At 35.2% G+C, this 16,987-nt stretch overlaps 1 long non-coding RNA gene across 2 annotated transcripts in view; it reads left to right on the top strand.

Moving 5' to 3' along the window:
* Nucleotides 1-16,987, top strand: part of LOC144381281 (uncharacterized) — a 476,574-nt gene that overhangs the window by 38,693 nt on the left and 420,894 nt on the right. For both annotated transcript variants that reach the window (XR_013446185.1, XR_013446184.1), the window contains exon 2: nucleotides 2,636-2,718. This is a non-coding gene — a long non-coding RNA (uncharacterized LOC144381281). The remainder of the gene's footprint in view (nucleotides 1-2,635; nucleotides 2,719-16,987) is intronic.

Below are 16,987 nucleotides of genomic sequence, written 5' to 3'. Positions count from 1 at the left end.
ATACATGTATTATACTTCATTGAAGTATACACCAGTAGGAGAAAAAGGTGGCTTTACTGTATGATAATATAAGAAATAGAAATTTTAAAAGTACATGTAATGGGTGCCTGAGTGGTTCAGTTGGTTAAGCGTCCAAGCCTTGGTTTTGGCTCAGGTCATGATCTCATGCATCATGAGATCGAGTCCTACATAGGGATCTGTGCTTAGGGGGAGTCTGCTTGAAAATTCTCTCCCCGTCACTCATGCATGCAGGTGCACACATGCTTCATCTCTCTCTCAAATAAATAAATCTTAAAAAAAGTGCATGTGAAATTTAAGGTGATTTTTCAAACATCCATGTTATAAAATACTGAGGTTATTAGTGATACTACTATTTAAGTGTTTAACAAAAGTTGAGGAAAATTGATTAAGATACCTCTGCATACAACATACATGTAAGTCGTATCATTTGTCAATTTAATATAGAAATTCGATATAAAAACAAGAAACTAGCAGAATTTTTAGAGTTTATAACTCCAGATCTTTAATAAACTTATTTAATACTTGTGGCATATCCTTTGTATAATTAGGTAAAACATCTCACTTTTATGAGGTTTGTTGTTAGTATCTAATCTAGTAGTCCCTTAGTAAAATGATCTTTGATCTTTTGTATATATGTTTTTGTTCTAGACTTGTAAGAATTTCCCTAGGGATATAAATATTAAAACACCAATTTACTGGCTTCTAGTTTGTGATTCTAGCTACAGGTACCTGAGATGGAGTAAATTTGGATTAAAGTTAGAGCTTGCTTCACAACCTGGTAGATAGGTAATGATTTTGCAGTGGTACAGATACTTGTCTCCTAATGGGTACCATTAAGTCAAATATAAATAAATGTCTTTTTTTTTTTTTAAAGATTTTATTTATTTATTTGAGACAGAGAGAATGAGAGAGAGAGAGTACATGAGAGGGGGGAGGGTCAGAGGGAGAAGCAGACTCCCTGCCGAGCAGGGAGCCCGATGCGGGACTCGATCCCGGGACTCCAGGATCATGACCTGAGCCGAAGGCAGCCGCTTAACCAACTGAGCCACCCAGGCGCCCCTATAAATAAATGTCTTATTCACATACTATAATTTCCAGAATCTAGTATCTAGTATCACCTCAATCCATAAAATACACCTCATTAGTATTCCTACTATTTCATCTTATAGTAAAAGAGTTTCTTTTTTATTCTGAAAATTAATAAAATGGAAAGAAAAAGCATAATAATTTATGTATAGTCAGTCAAGAGAATAGTACAAACAATTTTCAGATTTTCATATAACCTTGTTCTTGTGACTTAACATTCTTGTGCCTCAATTTCCTCATCTTCAAAATGAGGACAATAACAGTACTTTGCTCCTGGGTTGTTGTAATGAGTAAAAGGGATAATTCACATATATTATTACTATCTGAGACATAAGTAATCAATAAATATATGTGCATACTATGATACCCTATGAAATACGTTTAGATATATAAGTTATTAAAGAAGATATGAACTTAGTAAAGTTAGGAACTATGGTGAAAAAAATCTTTGAAATAGTCACTTCATTTAATATTTGAATGATAAAATATCTAGTTCATTTCATTTCTGGTTTGTCAAAGTTGCAAGAGATAATTACTTTTATCCTGACAGTGAAAACAAGCTGGATAAGCAAGAAATTATGTTTCTTTTTAAAAATATATCAGAGAGCTGAGTCAGGAGGAAGTCAAAATGAACAAAATTCCAGGGAGTAACAAGTCTTTCCTAAAAGAGAAGAGATCCACAATTGCTATTATCCTGCACAGAATAACAGGAGGATAACTTTTTTTATAGATGGAAGTAAGGAGAAACCAGCTGAACTTTTAACAAAATTTTGCTGCCATGTATGGGTTGGCAGGACCAATTAGAATCCAAAGAAGTTCTAGCAATAAAGCATGTCTACACCTACCTAGCAATGTGAGAACATGGCCTTCTGCTGAGTGTGGGTAGTAGTATTCAATAAAGTCTGGGGCTAGGGCAAGAGAACCAAGAAAAAGTCTTCTGAGGTTATTAATGGAGTGCATAGAAGGCTACTAAAAAATTGAGGAGGGCAGACGAGCTGGGAAAAATCTCTCCTAGGTACCCTAGCTTTCATCAGCTGCAAAGGCTAGAAGTTAAGCAACAGCAAAGACACCTAGAAATCTCTGCAGAAACACAGAAGATAGTGAAGTAAAGGGAACCCCATGAAATCTGAAAAACTAGCATATGTGGTCTAGAGTGGGGAGTGAGGAGGAGGAGAATGAATGGGCGGGGTAGGAAGGGGAGGGTGGAGGCGCAGAGAGACAGAAGAAGAGAGAGATCCCAAGAGATCCCCAAATTTAAAAAGCTGGTGATTTAGCTTTAAACATAATGAGAATACCTCTTCACCAGTGGTCACAGCCAAAGACTCAATGGAAGGTCAATTCTGACTTTAGCTTCAAAATAGTAGCAATAATTGATGAATTGAGTCTGAATAATATTTCAACAAATGCTTGCTCAGTTAAATCACAGATTAGACTGACTGAGTCTCCTATACTAGCAATGTTGTACTAGAATGAATGTGCATTTTTCTGGGGTTAAATATTATTGACTTCTATTTTCTTTTAAACTTAGGGTCCAACATAAAACAAAAAATTGCAAGACAGATGAAGAAGCAAAGAAATGTGACCCATGTTCAAGAAGGGAAGCAAGCCCAGGTACTTCCCAGGTATTGGTAGCATCAGACCAGGACTTTAACTGTAACAACCATTTTAAATAAAACATGGAAAAATGCATGAACAGAAGGGGGAATTTTTAGTGCATATATGACAATGATAAAAATAACCAAATGGAAATATTGGAAATGAAAAATGAAATATCAGAGATGAAAATTCACTGGGGAGGCTTGTTATAAACATTATACATAATTACACACATTGTATACATTATACAGAAATTACACACATTCCATATATATTATAATCACAAGAGTGGAGAAAAGAAAGAAGAGCTAATGACTTCTCGAGAATTTTCCAAAATTGAAGAAATATATCAAACCATTGTCTCTAGAAACTTAGCAAACCCTAGTGAGACTAAACTGAGGCACATCAGAGTCAATGGTAAATAACTAACAGCATATAATGCTACCTGATTTCTTTGGTTATTGTTTGATATCTTTTACACTTCACTATCCACCTTTCAGTATCCTTACATTTTTTTATAAACATCAAATACTTGTATTTTTATTCTCTAAATCAGAAACAAATTGTTAACAAATTACAGCCTATGGGCCACACTGGGACCACCATTTATTTCTTATGGCCTGTGTGAGTCTTGAATGGTTGAAAATATCAAAAGAATAATATTTTATGTCACACCAAAAATTTTATGAAATTCAAATTTTATTGGAAGGCAGCCACACTCATTCATTCATGTGTTAACTGTGGCTACTCCGTAATACAACGGCAGAGAAGTTAAGTAGTGTGAAACAGAATGTCTATATGTGGCCCTGTCGTGTGTGCTGCCGCTCGGCACTTACAGATTGGGGTAACACAGTTATAACTTGGCAGAATTTTCAATGCCACGTGTCACCATAACACATTTTATTTGTTTTTATACCAGTGCATACTCATAAAATTAAAACAAAGAAGAACTTGGACCTCAAATGCTGCATTTTTAAGGCATAGTGATGTATGGATTATTTTGCACCAAATTAGATAGAAAATCATTGCTTATTATGCGAGGACTATCTATGCTTAAAGAATACATGCTGTCAGTAGATTCAGCACTCACTGCAATGTTCTCTACTCGCAGACTAGCAATGTTCAGAAAAATTAGAACATTTAAAACAGTATAACTCATCACAGCAGAATTTCTTCACAAAAATAAAAAAAATGTGGCTACAATCAAAATAAATTTCCAATTGTTTCATTTACAGCTAAGAAAAACCATTTACCAATGGTGAGCTAGTAAAATCATATTTGATTGCAGCAGCTGAAGAAAAGTGTTTAGAGAAAAACTTTTTAAAGATGATTAGCCTTCAGCATAAATAGTTGCATGAAGAGTTGAGGAATTGAAAGCAACATCAATAATCAATTTAGCCTATTTTTAACAAGGAAAATAACTTCAAGTTGTTTTTCTTTGCTCTTGATGAGTTTCTGGATATTACTGACACTCCTTAGTAGTTGTTTATTTCATGAGTCGATATCAAGTTTTAAGTGACTGAAGAATTAACCACTAAGAATGGTGTGCATGGAACAATGAAAAGTAAGGATAATTTTTTAAGAAGTTGAGAAAGCACCAATTTAGTACAACCTTAAGTGGAATCTAAGTGGTACAACTGATAGTGATAAAAATATATATGGAGCAGAAAAAGAATTATTCAGACCAATTTATAAAATTTATGAAAATGTAAGATGCTTACAGCCTCTGGTTTTCCATTTTATTATTCATCAGCAGGTACTCTGAGGAAAATACCTGAATTTATTACGTTTTATTGAATCACTAGTGTCAACAGTGAAGTTAATTGCCTCTCATAAACCCAATCATCCAAATAGAATGAATTAGAATTGGTTATTAGAAGCTGGTTATTCTGACTTACCATACCACACAGAAGTTCAATGACTTAGCGGTGGTTAAAGTTTCATCTAGGTATTTCATTAGGGTAGCAGACTTGAACTGAAATTTTTCCAGAACGGAAGAACTACCTCCAATTACTATTATCAGACACTAAATAACATTGAATTAGCTTTTGCTACACTTGATAATGTTTCATAATGAGATCAGCCTAAAATTACAAGGCAAATAGTACTTAAACGTGAAACTTACACCTGGTAAAGCCACATTGCTGACAACTCACATTTGAATCATGAGTAATGTCAAACTACTTTATACACTTTGTGCTCTGTCAAAAATGAAAACAAGAAGCAGGATCCTCATTCCATCACAAATTTGCATCAGACTTTCCAAACTCAAACTACATCTCCAGCAGAGTATTTCAAAGCTTAATGTAAGCACAAAGAAAATTCTCATATTTAAAAATATATTTATTTATGTAATTGAGGAGCTTCCACCTAACTTTCACTTGGAAGTGATAATCTGCTATGTAATGATATGCTTAAAGGCAAATATCAAGAACAGAATCTAGTAGAATTCCATAAATGCCTTCTAAGAGATTAATATGTTCTAGATGGGGTGGCTGGGTGATAGACACTGGGGAGGGTATGTGCTATGGTGAGTGCTGTGAATTGTGCAAGACTGTTGAATCACAGACCTGTACCTCTGAAACAAATAATATATGTTAAAAAAAAAAAGAAGATAGTAGGAAGGGAAAAATGAAGGAGGAGAAATCGGAGGTGGAGACGAACCATGGGAGATTATGGACTCTGAGAAACAAACTGGGGGTTCTAGAGAGGAGGGGGGTGGGGGGATGGGTTAGCCTGGTGATGGGTATTAAAGAGGGCACGTATTGAATGGAGCACTGGGTGTTATACGCAAACAATGAATCATGGAACACTACATCAAAAACTAATGATGTAATGTATGGTGATTAACATAACAATAAAATAAAAAAAAGCATTCACCTATTGACTATTTGGCAGATTCTATGTGAAAAGACATTTTTTTTCTTTGTTTTAAAGATTTATTTATTTATTTTAAAGAGAGAGTGTGTGCATAGGAGTGGGGAGGGCAGAGGGAGAGGGAGAGGGAGAGGGAGAGAGAATCTTAAGCAGGCTCCACACAGGGCACAGGGGAGAAAACAGACACAGGGCCCCATTTCAGGACTGGGATATGACCTGAGCCTAAACCAAGAGTCAGACGTTTAACTGACAGAGCCACCCGGTGCCCTATGAAAAGACATTTTCAAAGATGATATATGTAAAATATCATTACAGATTAACATTAACAGATAAACATTTGGGCGCCTGGGTGGCTCAGTCGTTAAGCGTCTGCCTTTGGCTCAGGTCATGATCCCAGGGTCCTGGGATGGAGCCCCACATCGGGCTCCCTGCTCAGCGGGAAGCCTGCTTCTCCCTCTCCCACTTCCCCTGCTTGTGTTCCCTCTCTCGCTGTGTCTCTCTCTGTCAAATAAATAAATAAAATCTTAAAAAAAAACAAAACAGATAAACAGTTGCAATGGATTTTTATCAAAACCCATTGAACCCCAAGTAAGGGAAATGTAATCCTCCCCTCCAAAATTCCATTCTTCTCATAAGTAAACCAGTATTACCAAAAAAACTGTATTCCATTATTATTATTAAATTTTAATTGCATCAGTAAAAATCTGTGAATTATTTTCTTTTTAGTAATATAAGTACTTACATAATATCCTCAGTTTTGTCTCTTGGCCTACAAAACCAAGAATATTTAATGTCTGACCCTTTGCAGAGAATGTTTGCTCAACTCTGCTTGAAGGCAGGATGATAACAGTTTCGATAGCAATGCAAAAGATGTGACCTATCTCAAAGGTAGAAAATTTTAGGTAGATTTTGTTGTTGTTAATTCTTAACAGCCTAAGGAAATTACAAAGTTCTGATAAATACATAATCAAAATGGAAGTTTCTATTGATTTACCAACTCTTAATACTGCTACCTTGGAAGTGGGGACTCAGTTTTCCATAGTGTCACTTGCTTCTAACTGTCGGTAAAGGATAATACAAAAGCAACCACAAGTCCTAGCATTCTGCAATGATATTTTTATTTCAATTGAAAGAACTTGAACTATATAAAAATGGGGTATAGTTGTTCTCTTTTTTTCACTTTCCCTAACTAGAATGCAAATTCCAGAAGATTAGGGACCTTACCTTTTTTGTCCAACCTGTATTCTCAGTGTCTAGAACAGTCCTCGTACAGAGTAGTCCTCCAATACAAATTTGCTGAGTAAATGAACAAACAAAAACATGAGATTTTTTATTTTTTAATAGAAAATCTATTTGCCCACTATATTGTGAAAATGCTGTCTAATTTTCTAATTCGGGTTTTTCCATGATTTGACTTGGGAATCTTAGACTGACAATTTCTTTTTCATTTTTGTTAGGTTTTTGGACTGTTGGTTAAATGCACATAAATAAACACTTTGAATAATTTCTGCACAATGACTCTTTTCTAAGCCCACAGATGATTTTCTTCTTCCTCCCCCTCCTTTTCTTCCCCATCTTCCTCCTCCTGGGGTTCCTTTTCCTCTCCTGGGACAGATACTGAGTTTACCTTCTCTGAGGTAAAACCAGATAAACTGAAGCCCAGAAAATGAGATGAACCAGTTATGAAAAAAATCTATCCTAAATCATGATGCTTAAATATATTACTGATAGAGATTTGGAATTAACAAGACTAAGGTTTGAAATGTTACTAAATAATGCTGAAAAGTAGTCTCTTCCTTGAAGCCATATGAAGACAGTATATTTTAGCCAAAAAGTAGTGATCTAAATGGAGACAAAAATAGGAAAAGAAAACATATTTAGAATTGGTTAATGTTTAGGGGCACCTAGGTGGCAGAGTCAGTTAAGCATCTGACTCTTGGTTTCAGCTCAGGTCATGAATTCAGGGTCATGAGATGATGGAGCCCTGCCTCAGACTCCGTGCTTCTTGCAGTCTGCTTCAGACTCTCTCTCCCCTCTGCCTCTGATCCCCCTCCCCTCCGCATGCTCTCTCTTTCTCTCTCTCTCTAAAGGAAGGAAAGAAGGAAGGAAGGGAGGAAAGAAAGAAAGAAGAAAGAAAGAAAGAAAGAAGAAAGAAAGAAAGAAAGAAAGAAAGAAAGAAAGAAAGAAAGAAAGAAAGAAAGAAAGAAAGAAAGAAAGATGTTAAAAAAAAAAGAATTAGTTAATGTTTAGCACTATCCACAGGATAGTGAGATAAAAGTACCCTAGTCCTTAAATGAGTATAATCTATTGTGGGAGAGAAAGAACCTGGAAGCAATATTCATTTTCTTTGCTCGACTCATATGCTAAGTAAATGTTTTGGGAGTCTTTTGGTTTTTTGGGTGCCTTGATACTAAGAAGAGGGACTTGAGTTTGTATACAAAATATGATGGTGCTTCATTTCATAATTAATTAGTTGGGATTCTTTTTTCCCCCTATGCTTATAGTGGTGACTTCTCTGAGCCTAAATTAATAAAAATGTTTCTCAATCTATGGAACCAAGTCATATCCTGACCTAGAGAACCGCATCAATAAAATGCTACTCCTGGAGCATAGCATTAACCTCGTCCCATGTTTTCTTCTTTAGAAAATAATAGACTGGGGGCGCCTGGGTGGCTCAGTCGTTAAGCGTCTGCCTTCGGCTCAGGTCATGATCCCAGGGTCCTGGGATCGAGCCCCGCATCGGGCTCCCTGCTCCGCGGGAAGCCTGCTTCTCTCTCTCCCACTCCCCCTGCTTGTGTTCCCTCTCTCGCTGTGTCTCTCTGTCAAATAAATAAATAAAATCTTTAAAAAAAAAAAAAAAAAAAAGAAAATCAATAGACTGGCACCATATGGCCGTCCTAAGAAGGGTTATAATAAATGCACATGTGAATAAGTTGATTTCCAATCTGTCTTGTGAGATCAATGATAGTTCCTAGGTACCAATGTTAGTGTGGTTACTGATATAGCAGTAGTGAGACATATCTGTAATGAACAAAACCTCTGTGCATTGAGGACAAATAGAACTGCACGGATCAAGTTACTTTAATGGCCAAATCATTAAAAAACAATTTTCACCAGCTGTTGTGCATCTAAATACAAACTCAAAAGAGAGGTTATTGATACAAAATGCAATGCCTGCTACACTGTGATTTAATTTTTTTTATTCAAAGTATAATGCATTTATTGTTTTCCTATCATATTTCAAATACATACCAGCTTAGGCAACTTCTCTTTTTTGATGTGGTGAATAGTGTTTTATGGCAAGTGATTCAGTGTATAAATCAGGATATGGATGAAATAATGGAGCATGAAAACTAGCTCCTTCTGTAGGCAGACTCCACAGTTAAAAACATTTCACTATTGAATTAAGTACATCTGTTTTCCTTTAGGGGTTCACAGTAAGGAAACTTGACTTCAAAACCGATTATATTTAAATTAATAGATAAAGAAGGGATTGATTCTAAATATTTGCACATATTTGGATATACATTTAGATATTTCTCCAAGACATATTTAAGAACAGAAAGAGTGATGCCAAATAATTAATATCCTTTAATTTTTCATTATTTGAGAAAGATATGCCTGTTTTTTTCACATCGTTTTTTATTTTTTATATTTTTTATTTTTTGGTCTATTTAGGAGAGCCACTGGCATCTCAGATTTATTTCTCCCATATTGTTCTCGAAACAAAGTAAAACCAGATTGGATCCTAGCTCATGCATTCATTTCCATCTTACTAAGATTCTCAGTTATTTTTGGAATTATATTATTGCTAAGCTGGACTTTGTAGTCTTTGAAAAGAAGATATTCTGACAAATCTCAGTAGATAAGTGACCTTTATATTATGTTCCAATTCTTACATAAGCCTTCCTTATGTTGTCATTTATATATGTTAGTCATTTAAAAGGAGAGAAATTGTGCCCTGAAGACTTATAAATGTCTGGTTAATCACTTTTTCCAGTCGCATCTTAAATTTCTACTCTTCCTCTCCAACATGCTTCTATGATATGACTTCCTAATCATGGACCTTCATGCTTTGATAACAATTTTTTTTAAATCTTCAGTGGTATGCATATCCATTTTCTCTTTGCTCCCACTATAACATTCCTTTAAATATATCAACTCTTGGTTTTTTAAAAGTAGTTTCAAAAGGTAACATATCTCACGTTCATATTTCTGACATTAACAGAAATTCATAGCATTCTCAGATCAGAAACTAATGGCTGACTTCAAAGTGCTCAAGTATTTTCATGCGTATGTAACATAAATGACTAGCTGCCTATTAAAATGTTCAGTGCCGCTCAATTTAAAGAGCAGCCATCAGCAAACTTTATAAAAAACTACTAAAAAGTAGCAAATATTTTAGGTTTTGTGAGCTATCTGATCTCTGTTGTAATTACCCAACTATGCCATTACAGCATGAAAGCAGCCACAGGCAATACTTAAAGAAATAGGTAAAACCTTATTTACAAAAGCAAGTGGCAAACTGGATTTGTCCTGCTTGCAGTATTTTGCGAATCCTGAGATAGAGTTTTTATTGTGAGATTACTGTCCAGATAGAGACTAGATTTCCTAGAGCTAAAAAAATTTTTTTTCCATTAAGCTAACTTGCATGGCCCCTTTCTAAGGTCAAAGCTCCTATTTATGATAAATATATAGATTTATCATATATATTTATATACATATACATACATACATACATACATATATATATACACATACACACACATATATACATACATATATACACACACACACACACACACGTGAGAGGGGTGGAGAGAGAGAGAGGGAAGAAGAGAGGTACAGAGGTGGAGGGGGTTAAATGCACTGATTAAAAGTCTTGTCTCTTTCAATTGTGAGTTGACTTCACTCTTTTCATAATGTAGGATGGTCTTTTATAGGCCACAGACATTTTTGGGTCCAAGCAAAAGAGAATTGAGTTTGGATTTTATGGTATATACTTACATGGTTTTCAGTAACTCCTATGTATTAGTCTGAATCCAATCAAGAGACGGAATCCACACTGTAGTTTAAAGGGGGAAATTTAACATAATGAAATTTTCAGCTACAAAATAGGAGAGTAAATATGAAAACATTAACAGAAATCCAACAGTATCCCCAGGGTTGAAGGAGAGAGAACCCACAGAAGGATAAACTTGGAAGGGGGGGGTCCCTCCTCAAGTTGGGTTTGGATATTTTTGGAGAACGTGTGGTTGTAGCTCCCTGGATGGTGGAGAATTTCTCTGGGTTACTTAAGCCGGAGCCAGGTCACAATCACCAGGCAGGCATAAAGGAATTATTCAAGGTGCAGGCAATTGTTGGCTTGTGGATGTGTGTTCAGGAGTCAAGGATATTTCAAAGGCCTGGAGCATGTGGTGTTATTGTTGGGAGGGCTGCGGAATATTAGTCATGGAGGAAAGATGGGGCGGGGGGAGGGGAAGCGCAAAAGCATAGTAGCTGAAATCAGGAAATGAAACTCCTTCCCCTTTTCAGGTCTCACTTGTGCCCTCTACTTAAAAAGTTTAACAATGTGGCAGCTAGCAAAAAAATCATATGTAAAGGGTCTAGATCAGTTTTCATAGAACAGGCAATAAAGGGTCGTTTTGGAGCTGAGAGGCAATAAATGGCACACTCCTGTGTGTACAAGGTTTATTGTTAGACATCCCAATGTAAGAATGGCTTTCAGGAGTGCTCCTAATTCCCCCTTGCTGATTCATTTTGTGTCATCAATTGAAAATGTCAAGCCACCGGTCATTTTGTGATTTACATCTGCCCTTTGGTACATGGTACCAGAAATATGTGGGTAGTGGAGGAAAAACACAACTGGAAACCTACAGACTCAGAAGCTAGTCAGAGCCATTCTTCTGTTCATTAATTGTATACAGTTGTAAGGTTAGGATTAATTTCTCATGAATGTACATTTATTTTGAAAGGGTGGAATTACAAATTTTTTAGAATTGTTATGTTGAATGCAACTGGAAATGAAAGGACTATTGAGATTTCAGTTGGTTAATTATTAAATGTGTTTATTTTTTTCAGACTTATATTACATTTATGATATTTTTCAGCTATTTAAAATGAGCGATGTGTGATCTCCCATTCTAAAAACATTCAGATATATACCTGGCATTCATAATGTTTATATTCTTTTTCTTAAAGTGACTCCAAAATTATAAAAATGCCAGGTACCCCAAATCCTGGATCCATCCCTGCAAAAACCTGACATAATAACGAAGCTGATAATATTTTGACAAAAACAAAGCATTGATCTCTTGTGGAGAGAATTTTTCAAAAAAAATTTTCTTACAAACTTTGAATAATGAAATATAGGACTATGTACTTAAGTTTCCAAGAATGTTGCTAGTAAAGACAAAAAGACTGATACTCATGAAATGTCTTCTGTCTAGAATCCACATATATTGTATGAATTTGTTCTTTATCATTTTTTGCACTCTTTGTGCTTTAAATTTTTTAAAAAAATTAAACAGATTCTAAACATTTGAACCAACAAGGTGGTTTCTCCAAAAGATGATAGATATTTTTGCTTTAGTTTACATAGGTCACTCTGAGGTTTTATGTCCTTTAGGGAGACTTCCAAATGAAGATTTTTACCAGGAAAGAGAGATTCAGGTAAGGAGTAATCATCAAGTTTTAAAATCTAAAAAAAACATAAGGGAACATAGCTTTACTTACTGCTCAAGAGTGGATATAATACAGTAAAACAGATAAACAAGATAAGTGTGGGCAATAAGAGCAGAGGTGAAAAATAAGAGGAAAAAAGTTACAAAAGCGTGTTTCGGAGAAGCTTGGAAAGGAAAAGCAGAGATATTAACAATAAGGATTGGAGGAGATGGGGAAGGAGAAAGGAATATGTTCACTTCAAACTGCCCATAGAATGTCTGTGTTAGACATTTGGACCCTATTTCCTGGGAGGGGAAAAATAATAAATCACTCAACTACAGTATGTTTTTACTTTATTCCAGCCTAGGAGATGGGCCACGGAGTCATAAAAAAACTAAAATGTCATTAACTAATACTGAATATTTCACTCAATTTAAAAGGACTTGCTAAGAAAACTAACACAAAATGTGATGCACAATATAGAAGACAGTTTAACATGTTTTAGAGAACACAAATATTGCATTGATGTGGTTGACAGAATAATATCTGCCTCAAAAGATGTCCGTATCTTCATCTCCAAAACTTGTGAGTCTGTTAAGTTACATGGCCATGAGGAATTAAGGCAGCAGGTGGAATTGAATCTGTTAATCAGCTGACCTTGAGGTAGGGAGATCGTCCCGAATTGTCTAGGTGGGCCCAGTAATCACAAGGGTCCTTATAAAGTTGAAGAGGAAGGCAGACGAGGAAGAGCCAGAGAGAGGTAACGTGGGAAGGACTTAGTCTAATGGACTGGAGGAAGATGGAGGAAGTTGTCATGGTGCCAAAGAAAGCAAGCCGCCTCAAAAGCTGGAAAAGGCAAGGACTCTGTAGATTCTACCCTAAAACCTCCAGAAGGAATGCAGCCCTGATAACACCTTGCTTTTAGTCCAGTGAGACCCACACCAGATGTCTGACCTCCAGAACTGTCAGGTTACAAATGTGTGCTGTTTTAAGCCACTAAGTTTGTAGTGTGGTCCTGCACTGTAGTTGCACTTCTATACATTCCATGAGCTTAATCAACTAAACTAATCATGCAGTAAGCTTTGTGAAGACAGATTTTATTTCCTTCCCCTTCATATTTTCCATAGCATTTTTGCAGAACAGGATAATAATAAATATTTGCTTAATTAACAACAGGTAAATTAAAGCACCATTTCCCTGTCCTTATTAGTGAGCTCAACAGATAATTCTTAGTTTCTAGTCTTTCTGCTCACCAAAACAAAGGCACGTGATCAGATATCCCTAGAGATCCTATTCAACTCACACTGAGAACGTTACTTTTTTTATGATTCAAAATGAGAGAAAGCAGATCAGAATATTAAAATAGTTTTTATACATATTTCATTGTTCCCAAAGCTCTTCTTTAAGATGTTAGTTCCAAAAATTAGTTTTTCCTTTACCTTTTTTCTATAAAGAATGAGCTGAGAGACAACACAAAATAGATTCAAAACTTTTTATTGATTATAAATGTGGGCATTTGAAATGTAACCATAAAACTTAATACAATGAACTGCATAAAGACCCTATATTTTGTTAGGTTTCTTACTGTACATTTTGTTAAAGAATTACTGTCTTCTTGAGACAAGTATCTGAAGGAATCTATAAAAAAGCCTTTTATAACTGACTCCTCCCTTTCTTCAAACTTCATAGCATTTTTACACAGGAATAGTTTTGAATTAATTCATTTTCAGGATTGCAAATAGAAATGTTTTTCATTATGTCTACAGAAAATATTCTCTATTATAAACATGCCAATGTAAGTTTTTCATCAGTGTCTTCAAAGCATTTCACAGTGCCTGTTCCAAGTTTATGCTGATATTTGGCTTCCTGGAGACAAGTTGAAGACAAGCTTAATCTGTTTTTAATATGAACATCTTTCACACTTTAGTGAAATGTCCAAACACTCTTTGCACATTTTTTTTTTGTCTTACATAGTACAAACCAAGTATATAAAAGAGCATAACACAGTTCCACTGACATTCATGGGTAGTGATAATTTTAGACAATTTTATGTGCCAAACGCAAAGCAGAACATGAAGCAGAACAAGACGACTTAAAGATCATTGCCTTCTCAAAGGTCATCAAGCAGGAGAGATACAAAGACTGAGAGCTGCCAGTTTAAGCTGGTCTACTTTGACGCTGAAGTGCTATAAAATTTAATTTTTGAATTATTCAGTACTTGCTTGTATTAAATTATTTAATGCCTTTAAGTAGTTCAGGGTTGAATAGATTAAATGTAGGCTAGTACTTGTCTGCTAAGTTATTTTTACTAAAAATCGGAAAGGGTAATAACACTAATGATAGTAATAACAGCAATGATAACAAAATAGTTAAGACTGTCTGGCACTGTTCTAAATGTTAAATTGTTTAATTAACTATTTATCATCTACTAGCAAAGAAATGAGGGAATACATCTAGAAATATATCTGTAATACTCTCACTGCCACGATATCTTCAACATAACCTGGGTAGTTGGCACTGATGATGAAATCAAAAGTCCAAACGGTATTAAAATTTAGTGACCTGATTGAAATAGCTTCATTGTACATGTTTACATAAAAGGCAGACAATGGAAGATATAGAGCACTATGTGATGCCTTTGATGTATGCATAACTGAACTATCTCTTCCAGAATTGTTTGAGATTCTGCATTGCTTATGTAGTGGAAAATTAATGAAACTGAAAGGTATATGTTACTGTTCTGGCTGTGCCATTGATGTTTTTTGTTTTAATCCAAGGTAGAAATAAATAGCCATTTAAATAATGTGTGCAGATTTTCAGATTAGATTTTGTTTTAATATAGAGGCTATGTCTTTTATTCTTATCATTACAACTTTTTATTTGGAAGTAATTTCAGACATAAAAAAAAAGTTCCCCAAATGCTGTGAATAGTTTTTATATACCCTTCACCCAGATTCCCTGAATGTTAACATTTTAAATTAACCATAGCCCAATTATCAAAGCTGGGAAGTTAATTTGAAAAAATACCATTAACTAATCTACATATCTTGTTCAAATTTCAACAATTGTCCCACCAATATCCTTTTACTGGTCCACTAAACCACATTGCATATTTTGTCATATCTCCTAATGTCCTCCAATCTGGAACAGTTGCTCAATCTTTCTTTGCCCTGATAATTTGGTAGAGTTTTTTTTTTTTTAAAGATTTTATTTATTTATTTGACAGAGAGAGACACAGTGAGAGAGGGAACACAAGCAGGGGGAGTGGGAGAGGGAGAAGCAGGCTTCCTGCGGAGCAGGGAGCCTGATGCGGGGCTCGATCCCAGGACCCTGGGATCATGACCCGAGCCGAAGGCAGGCGCTTAACGACTGAGCCACCCAGGCACCCCGATAGAGTTGTTTTATAAAATGTCAATTGAAGTTTGCCTGATGTTTCTTCTAGATTCAATTCAGGTTACGAATTTTTGGCAAGATTACCACAAAGGTGATGTTGTATCCTTCTCAGATCATCATATCTGGAAGTTTGTTTCCTTTACCTACAACCATGTCAACAGAATATATTGTCATTTATTGTTAGACCTAACCCTAATCCCAAATATATTGTCATTTTTATTTATTTTATTTTAAAGATTTATTTATTTCTTTTAGAGAGAGAGAGAGAGCAGGGGGAGGGGGAGGAGCAGAGGCAGGGGCATGGGAAGAGGGAAACAGGGAGGGGTGGGGGATGGGTGGAATGAGGGAGGGGTGAAGGAGAATCTCCAGCAGACTCCCCACTCACTGAGTGAGGAGCCTGATGTGGGCCTTGATCCCAAGACCCTGAGATCAACACCCAAGCTGAAATCAAGAGTCAGATGCTTAACCAACTGAGCCACCCAGGCACCCCTATATTGTCATTATTAAAATTCACACCAAGCTGATAAGTAAGAATAGGTTTATCAGTGTTGTTTAATTTACATGTCTCTAGTACAAGTTAATTTCAACATTTATATATTTTAAGGCACATTTTTGTAAAATTGTTTTTTTGTTTTGTTTTGTTTTTGTTTTTGTTTTCCAGAATTGTCTGGCAATGGTCTTATTCCCATTTTTCTATTGGATATTTGGTCTTTTATTTCTTGATTTATAAGAATATTTTATGCATTAAGAATATAAGCCTTTTGTTTGTGGTATGTACTGTAAATATTCTCTCCCAGTTGTCAGTTATCTTTTAATTTTTATGCTTTTTTTGGGCTATTCAACTTTTATATTGATAAATTTGCCCCCCCTTGTATATTTTCTATTTCAAAGTTTTCTTTGTCACTCTCTCATGTTTCTTTATCCATTAGAAACTGTAGTAATCACCTTCTCTGACTCAATAAGCTTTCAGGGGTTTTATAGAGATTACAGTACATTTGTAAATTCACTTAAGGAGGACTGACATTTTATGTTGTAGAATTTTCCTATCCAAAAAGAGGGGATGTCTTTTCCATTTGTTCAGTCTCCTTCTTTGTCTTTCAGGAGAGTTTTATAATTTTCTTTGTAAAGGTTTTGTGCATGTCTTCTTAAATTTATTCCTAAGTATTTAATTTTCTTTTTTACTATTATAAACAAGAATTTCTCTATTTTTTTTTTTGCGTATGAAGGCTATTTATGTGAATTTTATAGTGGGTTATTTTACTGAATTTTTTATTGTTTGAATTAGTTTTACTGGTTCCCTGGGGCTTTTTGGATATAACAGCGTATTTACAAACAATATTTTTAATTTTAT

The sequence above is a fragment of the Halichoerus grypus genome, chromosome 3 (assembly GCF_964656455.1).
Source record: "Halichoerus grypus chromosome 3, mHalGry1.hap1.1, whole genome shotgun sequence".
Classification (NCBI taxonomy): Eukaryota; Metazoa; Chordata; class Mammalia; order Carnivora; family Phocidae; genus Halichoerus; species Halichoerus grypus.
This window is presented reverse-complemented; position numbering and strand designations above follow the sequence as displayed.